Below are 17,935 nucleotides of genomic sequence, written 5' to 3' on the forward strand. Positions count from 1 at the left end.
TTAAGGTAATTGTAATGTCAATTTTTGCATTTGTAATTAATTTGAAAAGTTTATTCAATGCGTATTGTGTTTGCATTTGCATTTTATTGTATTCTATTTGAATATGAAAAAGTGCACTAACTGCATTTCTTTGACATACACCTATTTCTATCCCCTATTTACCCATGATTGTCGTATATGCCATAAAAGAATTTTTTTCCCCTTGGTCTCTATCCCTTTTGCATAAGCAAATCAGCAAATTCTTCACTATTAGAAATATGTTATATCTAAACTGAAAAGTAATTAGCTAACCCCTATATTTAATGGATTTGTACAGCACTATAAATACAAAAATTGAGTAAAATAAAATAGAGCTAAACAGTTACATATGTCTGCTCACGTGACTCCCATAAATCCGAAATACTGCATTTCGTGAACTTTACTTGGCTTAGCTCGTTAGTCAGCAAACATTCTAAGGAATTTGTTTGCTGGACGGCGGGGTCATTCACTTTTTAGCATTACGAGTCGATTTGCTATTCATGTTCTGGTTGCCCACTTCTATTCAAATGCACAAATTGAGGCAATGCAGTTGCAGCTGAGCTGCCGTTCGTAATTATGCGCAATTGTTTAGTGCTCAGCTCAAAGGTTCAACTGCAACTTAATTGATTTTTCGCTTGAACAAAGAAATATGTAGGGCTCCGTTTATATGTGTGTATATAAATATTTGTGTATTTTTTATTTGTTATTTGCTCGGGGTGCCCAGGTAACCAACGCTAAGTAATTTACATAGCTTTGCGTTTGGCTTTTTGCATTTTCTTCATGTTGCATAGTTGGCGGCGCAGCAAATTGCATTACAGCAAATTAGATTTTCCTTATGGCCATGGCTGGCAAACAGTTAACACTCCCATGGCAGCGTGGCTGTGGCCCATATATGGTCCTCATATATTTAATATAATCAGTGTAATTGTCAGAGGCGATGAGCTGGGGACCTGTTCCCGTGTCTCTTCGCCTGAAAGCAGCCAGCGCTCAGGTCTCACGCATGGCAATTGTATAATTTATCGCTCCAGTTCTAATCGCCAGCTGTCAATAGCTGCCAGCCTGGCCAGCCGGCTAGCCAGTCGCTGATCTCGAGGGAACGATTTAATTCGCTGGCCATATAAGTAGGAAATTTGTACGTTGATTAACGCGCCAATCGGTTTACACAACTGCAAAAGTAACGTACAAAGTGTCGATTGTGGCCCCCCAGCCCCAGTCCCAGTCCCAACCACAGCCTCTGCACCTGCCTATTCAACTGTTCCCCTTCCATCTTCCATACAGCATCTCCTGCCCTCTGTCTCCGCTTCCATATCGTATGCTCTCGGCCTGTCCATGTGTGATTTCATTACACTTGAAGCTATGTGCTGCGATCGCTGACTGCACTTCGCCGAATTGCCAGGACTATCTTCTACACTCACACACACATACACAGCTCGCACCATATGCGCATGTGAACGTGAACGTGAACGGGAACGTGAACGAGTGCAACGCGTTCTCAGCATGATTACCACTCATAGATAGCAACGACGACTGGCAACCTGCTGGGATGCCAAATGAATTAGCTGCTCCAGCTTCTGTGGCTGCTCTGCCCAGGCTGGCTGGCGTATTAACTTTATGATAATGCTTGCGCTAAAATGAATAAGGGGCTTTACCCGCTCGACTAATGTGGGTATGAGTGTGCTAGAGCCACTCAGCGCTGACTGGAATCGACAATGGTATATCATGAGAATCGTGATCAGAATGGACAGAACAGCTCAACAACACTCAGATAGATGATTTTCAAATTAAATAATTATACAAATCAAGTGAGTCGAATCACAGATAACATTGAATAATTAAATTTGAACTGGTATAATTATAGTATTTATAAGTATATATATACTGAGTTTATAGTAGTTACTAAATCGTTGTCTAAAAATGAGTTAAACACATTAACTGAAAATGTTTGAACTTATTTGAGTTTATATTTCATGAAATATTATTATTAAAGTCGAATCTGCCAAACTCTCTCTACTTAACAGCTCTTATATATAAAAATTAATTTTTATTATTTATTTTCAAATTTAATAAATAAATAATAAATATAAAAAAAGCGTAACTCAATAAAACTCTAAGACTCGATAGTTTACTCCAATATCAAACTTTTCTCTTTAAACATTTGTGAGGGAGCCTGACTATTGTTCGTCTTTAGTTTTTTTTTTTTTTTTTTTTTTTTTTTTTTTTATTTATTTATTTTTATTTTTATTTTTTTTACGAATCCAAGCAAAGATGTGACTACTTCTGTTTAAATAAAACAAAAAAATCTAAGTTGAGAAACAATTATTAAAAGTTTCAATTTCAATTGCAAAATGTGATTTTTCCAATTATTCATAATATATATAATTTAATAACCAGTATATATAATTTAATAAGCAGTATATATAATTTAGTAAGCAGTAGGAATATTTGTACATTCCGAAGTCATAGCCTAAAAGACACGTGTGTGTTCTTATGAGCATAAGGATTCTTATTTCAGGCATATCAAGAAAACCAGAATACTTCAAAAGACATCTATGGCAAATTTCAAGTGTGCAGCTTCTGCAAAAACGTTCAATAAATATACATACATCATCGAGCTAATATAGCCATTTCACTTGTGGAACGAGTATGATAGAGCGATGATCATAATATCTCAGGAATTATGAATACGTAACTCAACTAGCATCTCTCTTGGCCCGACACTTGGCAGTAAGTTGTCAGAGTTATTGCGGCAGTCGGCTTCTGGTTGTTGTGGCTGCTCTTCATTGACTTAATTGGATTTTAGCTGTGTTGATTAAGCATCCGTCAGAGCTGCTGCGGCTGCTGCTCCACTGGGCCTCATTGTTTGTCATAATTGCCAAAAAAAGAAGGAGAGAAAAGAATAACTGTCACAGGTCCTTGTGATCGGTCGGCTTCGTGTGTTATTGTTGTCGTTGTCGTCGTCGTCGTTGTTGTTGTTGTTGTTGTTGTTGTTGTTGTTGTTGTATATTGAAATTGATATCGTCGACCGTGGCCGTGGCAAGCGAATCGCCAATTATCTTTTGCATTCAAAGAATAATTAGGAGCTTGATTGACATGCGGGATAAGGAGACATACACTTGGAATGCCGTAGCAAATTATCGAACGGCTACTGTGCTGTGTGCTCGGCTGCACAGAGGCTGATCCACAAAAATCAAAGGCCCCAACCACGAGGAGGACGACAATGTCGCGACGCCTTCCACTTATTGATTGCCGAGCTGCTGCGCCTTTGCCAGTGCCTGTGCCTTTGTCTGCACATAGAGTGGTAATCTGATGGTGAGCCAGCGATACAGTGGCCAGGGCAAACAATGACCAGGCTCCGGGCCCCTCGGCTCTGGCTCCACTGTGAAACCCGTTTTGGCAAACGGCAGCAGCAGCAGCAGCAGCAGCATCAACAGATCGCAGCTCAGCAATTACAATATGTTTAACTACGTCAGCGCGTTATCTGGGGCTCAGCTCGGAGCTGCAGTCCATGGCCCATGTCAGCGATTAATCCAGCGGGCCGCTGCCTCGTCACCGTCGCCGTGGCAAGCGCTTGTTAGGCAGCCTCTTTTTGGGGCAATTGCAGCAGCGGCCTCATCATCGATTGTGTTATCGATGGCGTTGCCAGTCTATCTCGCTCTCTCTCTCTCTCTCGCTCTCTCTCTCTCTCTCAGTCGCTGCTCCTTCCTCGCTGAATCTCATTTGCGATTAAGTTCTTATGGGCAACTGGGCACAGTTCGTGGAAAGTTGGGCAGCAGATCTTTATTGTTCGATTGGTTTATTTATAATAATTAGGTGCGCTGTCCAAGCGACTTTGTTTTTCGTGCTGTTGCGGCTATGGCTGCCGCGCGCACGCCCCTTACACTTCTTACGCCGGCTTATCGACGTCTCCGGGCTGGCCCATAAATTCTTTAAGCTCGCACCTTTTCATTGTGCGCACTCACACACTTGGTGGAGCGATCGGTCTTGGCCACAGCTACAGCCACAGCCACAGCCTGTCCTTTGCCTGGCTACTGCTGATTGCAATCGCGCTTTGCGCATGCGCGAGGACGGCCCGCAGTTTAGACCAGACCCAGACCCAGAGCCAGGCTGATGCATGTGCTTGTGCATGCGGCTGGCTACGGTAGCTGGCGCAGCGCGTTCCTTTGGTAAATTGCTCACATTAGCAGGTTGTACGACTTATTAAGTAAGCACAATTTGCGTGGCCGCCGCCCCAAAATAATGGCCAGCCGTTAAGGTGGCGACCGGGAGCCGCCTAGCCGGACAAGTGATTGTTTTATAATTGCAATCGCAATTGCAGTTCGATGCGATGCGATGCAATGCGATGCGATGTTGCTAAATTGGCTCTGGCATTGGGACCGGCCCCGTCGTGCACCGAGTGGGCTGGCCAGCGAAATTGGCAATCCATTTGAATGAATAATTGCTCAATTATTGAAGCCGACGCCGCGGCCGAGTGGGAGCATAGCACTCGCTGGGCGGAAAATTGAACGAAATTTGTCTGGCGGATCGACAAGACTTGAGCAGAGGAATGCATATAGAATATATGCACATATACAAATATGTATAATTATATAATGCATGCAACTAAAAACTAAAATTAGAAAGTGGAAAATTCAGTTCAAATTCTTATTTAAATATTTTTTTTTTTTATTATTATTAAATTATTTTTATCTTTATTTTGTTGAGCTTCAATTTTCCGTAAATAATAATCCTATAAAGCTAATGCTACCAATTTAATTTTTTACAGATTTATAATTTCGCTGGTTAAGGATTTTCTGTATTTATTTATATATAATTATTATTATTATTTTTTATATATGTTATTATTATTACTTTTATTATTAATAATATTGTTATTATTTTTTAAGTTAGTGGTTTGCAAGTTAAAGAAGTTAAAAAAAAAAATAAAAAAAATAGGAAAAAAATAAAATAATTTGAGAAGTATAATTTGCAATATTATTATTATCTTATTTATTTTTTTCGATGGATTTTTTGTATTTATTTTGTATTGATTTTTTTATTTTATTTGTTTTTATTATTTATTTATTTTTAAACATATTACTATATAATTTTATGTTTCAATTTAATCAGATCTTAAATACTTTTACACACACATAAAAAAAAAATAAATAAAATAAATAATAATAATAATAATAATAATAATAATTTACAAGAAACTTCAAAGCCCCTTAAGCACTAAAATTGACAATGATATTTAAAAAAGGAGTTTGAGCGATGTTATAAGAGATGTGTGTGTAGACTGCTGTGAGCTAGATGAAAAAATAATATGAAATGAGAGTATGAGCTATGATTTACAATTATAGAATTATAGACAGTTCATTGTTTTCATGTAGTGAGCGCACTCCACAAGGCCGAGCAGCAAATTAAAAACAAAATATTTTCAGCTTTGCTTGATTTGAGCACGCTGATTAGGCCAAGTTAGCAGGCAGCAGGCAGCAGGCAGCAGGCAGCGGGCAGCGGGCAGCAGGGAGAAGCGCCAAGCGACAAAGCGCGACAAAAATGGCGCTAAGGCCACTTGGGCAGAGACAATGTCGCTGAGCAGCAGGAGTTATCGTATTAGGGTGAAATCGTGAAATGGAACTGGACCAGTTTTAGCGGAAGCACTGCCACCAGCTCAAGAAGAAGATGAAGAAGAAGAAGACGATGAAGCTGAAGCTGAAGAACGGACAGCAGCAGCTGAGCTGGAGCTGGAGTTGGAGTTGGAGCAGTGCTGTCTGCAGGCACGTAAGAAATTTCATACTAATTGGCATAAATACCAAGTGTCGCAGAGAGGAGACTCTGCAGCTATTGCTGCCTGGGACTGGCCAGCGACGACGCTGACAGACTGACGAACTGACTGCATGACTGACATTGAGCACTGCGAGAAAAAAGAGTCACAATACAAATATATATGTATATATATATGAGTGTATAGAGTTATGTGTGAGTGCATCTGGAGGCAGCTCTGCTTGCCGATGAGATCTTCACCTTGGCAATCATTAATCGTCTGCCTCTCGACATAATATCAATGTTGGAGCTGTGCTGCGACGTTGTCGCTGCTGGTCTAAGCTCGTTTTTTTTTTCTTTTTTTTTTTTTTTTTTTTTTGCTTTCTTTTTATTATTTATTTATTGCTGGCTTTTTGTTTTTATTATTTTTTTTTAGCATGATTCTCTCCGCTAGTTGGCCGCGTGCAATGCTGGAATGCTCATCGAACCAATTGAAATTGCTGTGACAACAATAAAAATTCAAGTTTGGAGCCTCTTTTTGCTGGCTGGGCCCGGGCAGTGGCTGGTCCGGCCAGTGGAGTTGACGTTGCCAGCTCAACTGACTGACAATTAGACGTGGCTAAAACGTTCGACTGATCAAGCGATTTGTAGCTGTAAATTCATCTCTATTTCGTTTTGCTGCCATGGCCAACAAGAGTTTATGTTCAATGTGGCTGCTGCTGGGGAATGTCGAGATTCTGTTTGCTGGTTTTTCTTCACATCTCCTTCCCTCTTCCCTCTTTCTTTGCTTTTCTTTTCTTTACTTTTTATATTTGTCCTGATCATTGGCTGTTCAAGACTGTCCTGGCCTGGCGACTACTTGTCGCTGTTAAAATCCAATTAATCGAACAATTTACTTTGCTGCGTTTAGCGATGGTGTTGGACTGGTGCGGCCGGCTGCTGCGCCCGTTTAGTGTCTCGCTGCGGAATTGATAGCTCACCAAGCCTGGCCTTCGTTTATGGCTTATGGGCGAAATTTCAACACAAGTCGCACCTCGTTCAGAGACTTGATAATTATATGCATTGGGATTAGCATATATATTTAAATATTATTCAAATTATTTGGAGCATTTTCAGATTTGCATAGGAAAGATCGAAAGTCCCATTTTCTTGAAATGCAAAGTATGTACATTAATTTATAATTGACTCTTAAAAACGAATAACATTTCTTTTGCATATTTCATTATACAAGGGTATTAAATAAATATAAGCTAAATTGCTTTGGGACAAAATTAGACGAAAATTCATAGCAATTTTGCTATGCTATGATGGAAATCAGTTTGCCAAGCTATTCACACATATCTTATTTGCATAAAAGTTATTCATATGTTATATTATATTATAGACAAGATTTTCATACAATTGCAAATAATTTCATTTTGTTTTGCAAATAATAATATAATAATTAAAACTAATTAAATTAAATTAAAGATTTATCATTTTAATTTTTTTTTTTTTTAATATAACTTCAGAGAAGCATTTTAGTTTTTCAACTAATATGCTGATGTCTGAATACTTTCGATTAGGGCTGTATATGTAAATACATATATACACATATGTACATGCATAAATGTAAAACAATCAATTTTTAACAACTGATTTTTTTTTTCACAGTGTAAGACGGAAAATTATAGATTATACTACTACACCACAGGAATGATCTCTTATTTATTGACAGTAAATGCAACTTCTTCAACATACATACAAAAAAAAAAAAAAAAAAAAAAAAACTCATATTAGAGATCATATTTATTAAAATATCAAAACAAATTTAAATTGCAAATAATATGTTTTCTTAATGTATAGGAAAAATCTTTAAAATCCCCATATTACTCAGACTTCACCAATTAAAGCTCTCCCTGCCGATGTCTGTCTTTTGTCTCCTCAAATGCTTTATGCGCAAGTTCATGTTGATGATAAACACTGATAGCCTGTGTCTGGGCTGAGTACAAACGATCTGTGGGCTGTTGATACATAAATTATTGGTAGGACTGATACATGACAGCATTACAAAACGACGCTGCAGCCCCCGGTGCACGCCCCCCGAGAAATGGGCGGCCACCCTTTGGGCTGGCAGCCGAGCATGATTAGTGTCAGTTTTTGTCACTTTAATAGCGTCGTTTATGTGTTTGGCTAAGCGAGTCGTTCGAGTGCATTAAAAAAGGAACCGTGGCCTATAAAACACGAGTAGGCCAACTCAGTGCCAGCATCAATGGCCGGGGCAGGAAAACTGCGCGCGGCACTTGGAAACGTTTTCATTAATAGACGCTCGAATATCAAAGTGAAACTTCAGAGTCATGCCGACGTTGCAGCAGCTCCCAATTTCACTCCAGCTCCTGCTGCCCCTCCTGCTGCTGCTCCCTCTGCCAGTGCCATTTGCTGCTGACGTCGACAAACGCCCGCCCCATTAAACCACAAAATTTATTACACCAACTAAAACGAAATCTCAGCGAGACGCAGCCGAGGCAGCGGGCGCGGAATGGCAATGGCAATGCCATCAAGTGACATCTGAAAGGCGACTAGCAGCACCCGTAGCAGCAGCAGCAGCAGCAGCAGCAGCCGCAGCAGCAGCAGCAGCAGCCGTTGCAGCATCAAGTAGGGGCTGCCGGGAGCTGAACAACTTAATTCAAGTGTTGTCACTTTGTCGTGTTCCATAAATGTTGCCTTAAAACGCTGCTCATTAATTTTCAAGTGTAACTTTTATTAGGTATTTAAATGCGTGCGAGAACTTGCCACCAAGCGGCAAGCCAATGGCAACATGCCGCTGCACATAAATTGGACAAGTCGCATCCCTCTGCGAGGGAGGCTCTCTCTCTCTCTCTCTCTTTCTCTCCTACTTCTCGTTTTTTCTTGAATTTATGCCACATGTTGAAGCTCTCGATTGCCTCGCCCCCATGTGCCAATGCGCCCCCAGACGGCGCGTCGCACATACTTGAGATTGCATTAGTCAGTTTTGTGTCGCAGCCACTTCACTGGCCATGATCAATGCTCCGTCATATGCCCGTGCACAACCCATTACATTAATAATCCATAACAGCACGCTAGAGATGAGCGCGTGACACGCGCATATGAAAATATTAGATGATTGAGAACTTTTCCTTAATGTAGCTAGTGAATATACTATGTGGTATATCGACATATTCACCTCGAACTGCCTGGAATATACATATATGTATGTATGTATTTATTGGACAGAAGAACTTTTAAAAATTTGATCCAATCAATAAATTCTTGCAGTACTATCTATATAGGTATATATAAAAAAATTTATATAATATGAAAAATTTATGAATATTACGTCTCCAACTTCCTTTGTAAAAATTGCTGATAAATTTATTCTAAATATATAAATATTTTATATAGAGTAGAATCCGGTTATAATGACTCTGCTTATAGTACGGTTATAGCGACAAAAAATGTTGGTCCCCAGTCAAATTTGTATGGGCAAATCTATATACTTATAGCATCTTCCGGTTATAGTGACGGTCCCTTTTAGCATCTGTATGACCAGATTCCACTGCATATATAAATAAAATCTCCTATTTTCCTTGTAATTCGTGTTTAGCCATTTACAATCTCTAAGATAATCTATTACAAATCCCAATACCTTTGACTATTTGGCATTTCTCGCTTGGATAGCTAAGCACATCCCTAGTTGCCACCCAGTGGTAGGCATTTGAACGATCTGTTAATGCCAATAAATCAAGAGCTGTAACAAAGAGAGAGAGAGAGAGAGAGAGAGAGAGAGAGAGAGAGAGAGAGAGAGAGAGAGAGAGAGAGAGAGGATACAGATTCACCTCAAGTGGTGCATTGTCGGCGGCGCTGTGTCTTCTTCGCTGGGCGAGAGTGAAATATGATGGCTACTAATGCTGTTAATGAAACAACGTAATTATGTGTATGCGTATTAGAGAGGGGACGCACCCTACTTAAGGATCGGGGGCCCCCGAAACGGGTCGCCAGGCACATTAATTATGCGCCCGGAATGAAGTGGAGTTTGTAGTGTTGCGCGGCTGTGTTAAAAAAATGAAAGAAAAAGAGAAAAAACAAAAACAAAAACTAAACATACACTCGCACACAGCGGAAAACAAATACCAAGCTGTCTGGCAAACAAATGTGGGGCTAAGTCGTCTGACATAATGTATGAAAAAGGATTTTGTGGATTCCAAATATTGTCACAGCCACCAAGAGCCACCGTGAAAGTGGTTCAAAGCAGCCGCTGTTGGTTTTCTAGTGGCTGCAAATTCCGACTGCAGCAGCTGCTGGCAATGGAGACATCGATCAAATCGTTTGCAAATTGGGCGTAACAGTTAGCTAAAAGCCTCAGACAGCACGCCCCCTCCATTAGCTGCGGAGTGCTTCCCGGCTGAACTGAGCTGAACTCAAGCAAAGCTGCTGCTCTTGGGCGTTTTGTCAGGCGGCCAGATAACATTGTCGTTAATCGTTGTTAATTAATTATCGGCATGCCGGCTTAATTTTAAAGTAGTTATTATTCTAACGAACTGTCAACACCTAACCATAAACCTCCAGCCAACCGCCAAGCGACCGTCCCGCGGGGCTACTGGGTGGTCGACTACTACCACAACGCGTTGCTGACTGAAACTCGTTTGGCTAATGTGTGTGTGTGTGCGTGTGTGTTTGTGTGTGTCTGCATATGTTAATCTGCCGATCGTTAAATATAAAAAATTTGTATATTTTATTGTTAGCTCGTTTACAGTTATTGTTAGTTGTGGCTCCGTGAAAGCTACATATCTGTCTATCTATACATAGACATAACTAAAGCCAAACAACGGGCATTTCAATTAACTGATTACATATGTAACATTTAGACAAAATGTATTCATTTGTGGATGGAAAAAATAGATTTTCGATATGCTATTTATATTTATATTTATATTTATATTTATGAGTATATGATTTATAATCTGTACCCTTTGAATATGGTGAATTCAGGGTCTAATAGCTTTATTGAAGCAGAAGCGACTGGCCCTAGATCACTAGATCAGTGAAATATTCTTGATAATGAACACAATCTGAATTGATTAAACCACTTAGAATCAATTTGATTTTCTCTTAAGGTAATATTATTATGATCTTAATTAACAAGCTGAAAAAAAATGTATCTCTTATTTTAATAGCGTCTCCATTGACAGCCAAGAGACTAAAAATTTGTACCCATAATGATCTCAGCTAAAAATTATAATCTAAAATTATACAATGTTTATAAAAATGTATTTTTTTTTTTTTTTTTAATTTTAGCACATATTTTTTTCTTCATTAGGGTTTTGCAAGGGTATTCAAAATTCGAGTTGTCAAATAAAATATTGAATTTTTGTTAGTTTTCGCATCTTCTGTGGTCTCATTCCACTGTTAATAGGCAATGGAAGCTAAGCTTTCTTGCAAATGTTTATTGATGATTTTATAAATTAGCTTTTATCAGGGGGCCACACAACAAATTGCCAATAAAAAATATAGCTTTACAAAATGGGAATACATAAATTAAATGAATGAGATACATCTTATTAAAATATTTATAAAAAAATAAAAATAAATAAATAAAAAAGTAACACTCTTGTTTACTTAAAGCTGATAAAGCTGAATCCATTTGAAGCTATTTTGACACAACTTTGTTTCTCTTCCCACAATAAACTGAATTCAGCGCTTATCGCTGGAGATCTATGCAAATTCCGAAATATTTTCATATTATCGCTGGTTTTGATCTGAAAGAAACGTGCAATTTAACGGTGAACGAAGTCCAATAATAACCTTCAACTTGGCCACTCAACACCCGCATCGGGTGCTAGCTGCTATGTGGAGCAGGAGCCGGAGCAGGAGCTGCAGCATCAAGCAGAAGCAGACCAGGAGGAACATTGGACAATTGGAATTTAATGGAGTCAATTTGGTGTTTGAGATGCATAAAGTGGAGCATTGGTGTGAGTTCTACTGAATGCCGAATACTGAGTGCTCGCTGCCGACTGCCGACTGCTGAGAGCTGAGTGCCGAATCCCGGTTGCTGCCGGCTGCTGGATGCTGAATGCAAACAGAAGTCACATTCGAGGCTGCTAACAATGCAGATCAAGAGATGAGCGTTTCCATTGCAGAACAGACGGGATCGGCCATTGTTCCATTTGGCTTGTTGTTGTTGTTGCTGTTGTTGTGTGTGTTGTTTTAGGAGTTCGCTAAAAAGACAAATGTGGTGTATGTGGTATGACTGGAGCTGCCGGTGGTGGTGTTGGTGGTGGTGCGAGCGGTGCTCAGCGCGTGTTAGTTCCACTCGTTAAGGATTTACGAGCAATTTTTATCACTTTGAGGATCGCTGACAAATCCGGCAACAACAACAACAACAACACCAGCAACAGCAGCACCAACAACAACAACTTGAATAAGCAAGAGAGCAACAATGCAATGCCAGCATGCGCATAATAATGGCATGTTGTCGCGGGAATCCTATCCACTACGACTCCTCCACCGAGCCACTGAAGCAATGAGGCAGCCAAGCAGGCAGGGGAGTGGAGCCCGGCAGAGGCAGCCAGGCTGGCAGGAAACGCGCTTGTCTCATCGTTGTCGCTGATGTGGCCAAAAGTGGCCAATAAAACCCAAGCGACAACAACAATAACAACGAATTATAGCAAAGTAATCGCATTGCGACTTACCTTTTCGGCCGTTGTCCATTTTGGCTTTCATTTTATATACCTCGCACTAATCGAACTTGTGCTAGGGGGGTATACATATGTATATACATATAATTATATCTCAACTTTATTTATATATATTTGTCTATATTTTGCTAAGGCTATATACATATGTTTTTTTTCCATTTTTTTAATTTATTGAACTGTAATTGTCATAAATATATATACAAATATATATATTTTTTTGTATAATCACATACAAATTTATTTAATTTTATTGATATATTTTTCTCTATATTTTGCTAAGGGAGTATATGGCCATTTATTTCTCTACTTTATTTAAATATATATTTCAATTTATCGATTTCTATTGTTGCATATTGAGTTTTATGAATTTCTTTTACTAACATAAAAACTTCGTAAATTGCCTAAATTCTATTTTCATGCTTACCATATGAAATCCAAGATCTCCATTGTTATTCATGGAGTGGGCGAAGCAGTGGTCACATCAAATGAAAGGCATTAACATGTGGAATACTCTACATTATTATTCGAGTTAAAGCTAGACAATGCCTCAACTCTCTCTTTCAACAAGAGGAAATTAATAAACATAATTTGTGTTTGGGCATTAGCTGAAATCGATGTCTTTTTGTTTATATATATATTTATTTCATTTTTTTTTTGACACAAGAGTTTTGTCTTTTCATTAAAAATATGGTTTTAGTCGCTTAAGACTTTATTTTAAATAATTTTTATTAATTTTTCCATTAAATTATCAGTTAATGCTACCTTTTTTCTACTTCCCCTGCTACTCAGAACTTAACTGTAGGGTATCTTCAAGTCTGTCAACTTCCCCTTAGGCCTTGGCCAAGCTAGCGTTGATTTCCCTTCCAATTTATGTGACATATTGATTTTCAATTGATGATAGTCTATTTTGCGTTGCCCGCCAATTTATTTCAGCCATTTTAAATTGGCATTTGTGTTGCGTAGTCGCTTCTCGGGTCGATGCAGCTTGTATGACTTCATCAATGGTCATGGGACTAGGAACAACCTGGATCTGGATCTGGAGATGGAGCTGGAGCTGGAGCTGGACCTGAACGTGTAGTTTTGCGCATTTGAATGTAAATTTAATTCAATTAATAATGCATCATATGCTGCCTATGCCTAATTGCCATGCGATGATCGTAGTCGTTGTCATCATTGTTGTTGCTGTTGCTGTTGCCGTTGCCGTTGTCATTGTTGTCTGTGTGTCTGCTCATCCTGAAGGATCGGTGGCCCATGCAGCAGCAGCAGCTGCTGCTGCTCGTCTCCGCTGACAATATTGATGATTTAGTACGACTCGACATCGCTTTTGTGGTTGTTGTCATGGCACCAAAGGCGTAATTAGACAAGCATTGTGCAAAAGCGTTAATTAAAAGCCACACAAAAAGTTGCAGTTGCCATTTGCTGCAGCCTGTTTGGCTGCCAGCTGCGCCAGCCATGACTCCGTGGCTTTACCCTCGTAATGAGCCCGCGTCGATTGCGTAAGCTCAGCGGATGGATGCATCATCGGCTCCATCGGTTCCATTGGCGCAGCTATAACCATTGCCATAGTCGGGGGCTGGCGCTGCGCACACTTGGCTAATAGTTTCCTTTGAAATGCCTGCCACTGGCTGGATGAATGGATCTCTCATGCGTATTTATGAGACTGCAGCGCTGACAGCCGAGCGTGAGTGTATTAATTTTCGCATGATTTTGACGCCAGTTAGAGACATGCGATGCACATGATGCAGCATCCACTGGAGAAATGCTGGGGCGTTAAAAACACTGATTTGTAAACGAGTTGAAGCCAAAGCGGGCAAAGTAAATCAAGAAAAATATAGCTATACAAAAAAGTGTCAGAGGCAAACGAATATAAATATGTAATGAGCATCGATTTATTTCAAAATAAATATACTTGAACTATGACCAAATGCTGTGTATTAAAATATATTTATTAAATGTCTATGGTCATGGATATGAGGCCAGACAATCTCTTTGACAAAGTATTTACTATCTGACCCAACCTTCTGAATAAATATTTATATAAATGTCTCCGTGCCAGGAGTACTATGTAGGTAGTAATTGAAGGCATCTGAGAAGATTCCACGCTCTGCCATATAAATAGTAGAGTAGAGTAAATATGAAGCTTCAGCTCAAATGATTTAGCTCATTGTAGTTATTATATTTATTCAACTTAATTGTTTTGGCTAAAAAATATTTTAAATATGAAAAGTATTAAAAAAAAAAATAATAAATAAATAAATAAATAAATAAATAATATAAAATATATAAAAAAAATATATATTTTTTATTTTATTTATTTTTTGTTATATTTAAATTTATATTTATAAGTAGTAATTGCGCTTGAAGTGTGAATTAAATTTTTTTTTTTATTACGTCATTAATTATATTTATAAATAGCACATGCCTTTGACCCTATCATATTAGCCATATTTGCCATTTTCATATGAATTTCCATATCGATTTCCGTTTTGATATGATATCATATAAGGTGTATCATTGTATTTATATAATGAATTAAGCGTTATATCTTAGACATTATTTATAGCATGCCTAATACAACAAATGTTTACTATTTGTTTAAAGAGAATATTGTTAATTTTCGCAAAGTCTGCTTAGATAAAATATTCAAAGTATGTCGACAAATTCACTTAATGCATGAATAGTTATCATTATGATGTTTCGAATAAGGCTACTTAGATGATCAACGGAAGAACTAATTGTCTAGACTTACCGGCTTTATATATCATGCATAAATCAATATTAAAATTTCTTCTTAGTGCTTCAAATACTCATGAGTAGACTTGAACTTATCTATGCATAAGTATATAAATTACTACACTCCATATGCCACATAGTCAATTCTATGCACTTGTGTGCGAGCCAACTCAAAAGGACGAGAGTCAAGGAGTTAAGCGCATGAAACGATTTGCATTAAGCGGATCAGTTTCAGTTGGCTGTCGAAAAAGCGCAAAGTCAGGGCGATCGATGATCAGTGATCGGCTCGTGCGTGCACCTGCACAGCGGGCACTTGACCAGGACAACAAGTGAGTGAGGGCAGCGCTCAAGTGTCCTGAGCCTAGCGGACAATGCGAATAGACGGCAAACACTTGAAGCGGCTCAAGTGCCTGACTTTGTGACATGGGAATTATGCGGCCATAAAATATGAGGGGTTCTTGAAAAATGAGAAGGACTCAAGCATATAAAGAGAGAAAGGATTCTTGTGTTGTCTTCCACAAAGCCGGAGAAAATCCTTTTTGCGAATCTGTGCCGACTGTGGGGCACTTGAACTTGATGGGAACATGCGGACTGCACATCATTAAATCCTCTCGAGCTAACAGCGAGTGCATTAAAATGTTATGCAGGACAACAGACGCATTAGTGTAATCCTTGCGGACACACCCACCGGCCGCACCTCGGGCGACTGAAGCTGAATGAAACGCTCGCAATGAATGAAGTGCTGCATTCATTCAGCAAAATGGACCTTTGGAATTTCGTCGGGCCTTTTCACTGCCAGCTAATTTCGAAGGGGTCGCAACAAAGGCGCAGCAGGTCGCACCAGGTTGATCAGGGGATCCTGGGAATCCTTCTGCCCGGCCTGCAACAATAACTGGCTGCAATCGCGCACAGCAATAAAAATTAATAATAAAGTAAGTGCCAACATGGCCGAGCCTTGTGGAAGGCATTAAATAAATTTAACAGCTCAATGACTTGTCGAAAGGTGCAGCCAGCCAGCAGACAGAGGAGCAGAGGGAGTCGATTCAACTCGAGCTGAGCTGAGCTGAGCTGGGAGGCTGCACTGTGGTTCAGTGAAGCGCAGCGGCTCAGGCAAGCATAACTTAATTAGCAGACCAGCGCTTATATAAAACTTAATTATTTATGATTTCAGCTTAATTACGGCGCCGTGGCGCTGCCAGATTGCGAGGTCAGGCGCTGCACTCGCTTAGTGCAATCAGGAATCTCATTCAAGTGTTCAGCGACGCATGTGCAGGAATCGCACTCCATTGCCAAGGGCCACCGGCGGACAGCGAGACCCAGAAAGTCCAGTTAGTCGGCTATACCTGCCAGCCTATTCTAATTGAAGTCGTTTGCCAGAGGCTGGGGCTTTGTCTTTGCGGGCCATAAATTACATTTGTGGAATGCTCAACGTGTGTGCGTGTGTGTGTGTGTGTGTGTGTGATTGTGCTGCTTAACACCTAATCGCCCGAAATGCGTGCGTCCAATTGTGAGGTCCTCCAAGCCCAAGTCCGCGTCTAGCTTGACCCATTCATTCATTCATTCATGCATTCATTCAGGCCATTCATTCATTGACGGCTCATAATGAAATTGTTGGCTGCCCGAAATTCTCTTTTTTCTCCTGAAACGCTCAGCTCATTGTGGAGAGCAAGATTTATGTGCGTGAATGTAAATGTCTGCTTCAAATCGTTTTTTATTGGTTTGCTGTGTATTATATTGCATTGATTTGTTGCCTCGCTGGCTCTTTCATAAAATTATTATCACACTTTATTTATCGCACGGCCAGAGATGCTCGCTCGGCTATTATGTTGTGCAGAGCAAACGATTCGTGTCGCATCGGCCAACTCGAGTCAAATTATTAAGCTGATTTTAATTGCGTCCCAGGTTCCATTGAGAGACACTCGTAAATCTAATTTAGAGCCGGTGCCCATGGAACTCTCAATAATACATTCCACTCGTATATAGATGTCTCTCTAGTCTAATTATGCGCGATGCCCACGACAATTGTTGATTGAAATTTATCGGCAATGCATTCTCGATTTGTCGATTCTCGCTTTACATTCGATCGGCGATCGGTAATCTCTTTTTGGGCTTTGCTTACGATCTTCACTGGCAGAGCGGAAGGGGGGCTGGATAGTCACAGAGCATAAATAACGGCGTGGAAGCCCCAACCCTAGCCTTTGTCTAACCATCTTTGGTGGCTGCCAATTTTGGAGATCAAATTATGAAAACGCGCTCGTTAAGCCGTTACAGATCTCTTCTTTTTGAGAATTTACGATCGTGAGATAGCGAAGGCGTAGCGTCTCTCTCTCTCTCTCTCTCTATCTACCTCTCCCTCACTATTTGTTTGTTATTCGATCTATGATCATTTGTTAAATAATAGTGAAAATTAGTTTGTTTGTCTAAATGACATGAATCGTGATTTATATATATTGTGAACGATATAAATATTAGACTTTATTGGGTGTGTTTGAAAACAAGATTGTTCCACTCGCTGGATATTTTATTAGGAACTTATCTGTCTCGCAGATAGCATCTTAATCGCCTTTAACAGTTCGAAGTATTCCATTTCTTGGCTGGCCGAAAACAACATAAATGGGAAATTAATGCCAAATAAAATTTGGTGAAATATTTGCATTCATGCCAAAGTGAAAGTGATGTTCCGAGCATATCGAAACTTTTATGGTTAGACCATAAAATTATATTAAATAGCTGCCTATTAAGCTAAT

This window comes from Drosophila arizonae, chromosome 2 (genome assembly GCF_054131065.1).
Source record: "Drosophila arizonae isolate 15081-1271.41 chromosome 2, UAZ_ARI_1.0, whole genome shotgun sequence".
Lineage (NCBI taxonomy): Eukaryota > Metazoa > Arthropoda > Insecta > Diptera > Drosophilidae > Drosophila > Drosophila arizonae.